Source organism: Triticum dicoccoides, chromosome 5B (assembly GCF_002162155.2).
Source record: "Triticum dicoccoides isolate Atlit2015 ecotype Zavitan chromosome 5B, WEW_v2.0, whole genome shotgun sequence".
Lineage (NCBI taxonomy): Eukaryota > Viridiplantae > Streptophyta > Magnoliopsida > Poales > Poaceae > Triticum > Triticum dicoccoides.
In genome coordinates, this window is record NC_041389.1 from 552,389,331 (window position 1) to 552,390,704 (window position 1,374).

Below are 1,374 nucleotides of genomic sequence, written 5' to 3' on the forward strand. Positions count from 1 at the left end.
CACATAGATATGCGCAGTCTACAATATGATTAACAGGCTGTGCCATTATGTAATCAGTAGCAAACTACATTAAGCCAAGCAACATAATTGAACAATTTTGCAATAAGTGGCTAACTAAAATTCCGAGAAGCAGGTTGTATGAAGGAGTCCATGGCATCAATTGCTTGGATACGCAGTCCCAATACTTCTTTCTTCCCACACTGCATGGGTAAGTCGAATGGTTAATCTGGTAAGATGGTGCGTCCTTGATATGTTATATGAGGACGTGTAGTCAGACTAGTTGTAGCCAAACACATCACACTGGCTTTTACTGTATATTTCATACGATTACTGTTGGCATATCGAGATCTAAGCAATCTACAATAGGATGAAAAGACTGGCATCCTCCACATTATTGGCGAACTCAGTTCATAGAAACAAGCAATTCATCCATTCTGTGGGTAAATCAAAAGCGCCACTAGAATATTTTTCACTATCCAATCATACACGCAAAAAGGGGCGACGCCACCATAGGGGCTGGTATGGGCAGCCGCCTCAGGTGGCTGGAAAGTGTGCACCTAGTTTGAGTCGTCCAAGTTGGCCCACACTAGTTTTGTTCGTCCCAACGCACAAGCAGTCAATGTAAAAAATGAAGAAAAATGTTTCAATTTGGATGGGCCAATAACATAAGTGCAAGGCATGCCCTATAGCACGCTCGCGGCCCAAACGAGCGCCTCCCATATCGATCAACAGTAGGAAAAATCCCAATTCATTCGCTCCAGCCTCCAGTCTGGTTCGCTCCTAACCTAGCCACCACTGGACAGACCGACACATCACTTCCTCGCGCTCTCGTTGGAGGGCGGTCGCCGGGCTTCAAGCGAACGGAAGGACAAGAAGATGAAGATCCAACCCTGGGTGTAGCCTGCGTGGGAGGCAGTGGTGGCAGCATGGGCATGGCATCGAGCTTGCGTAAATGGACAATCACAGCTTGCAAGAGTAGAATACGCAACGAGCAGGTACATCACATCCCTGATTATATCTAATTCAACTCTTCAATTTCTGGCCAATAGTTAAACCTGATGGTGTTGTAAAACTGCTTGTATGTAGGGAATCTATAAGAAAATGAAACCAATTTCTACTTATTTTATAACTCCCCCAATCAATACTGAACTGACTGAATCTGATGTATCTAATCAAGTTTCCGGTGCAAACATACAAGCTCATGTCGTTCTTGAGCCTGAAGTGTCTAATGAACAGACTGCTAATGAAGGATTTGATACAAACATTTTACATGCTCCCGGTGATGAACATATAGTGTCTAATGAGGGATCTAATGCAAGCATTTTGCAAGCTCATTGAAGGATTTAGTGTCTAATGATGATCTACTATGTTGAG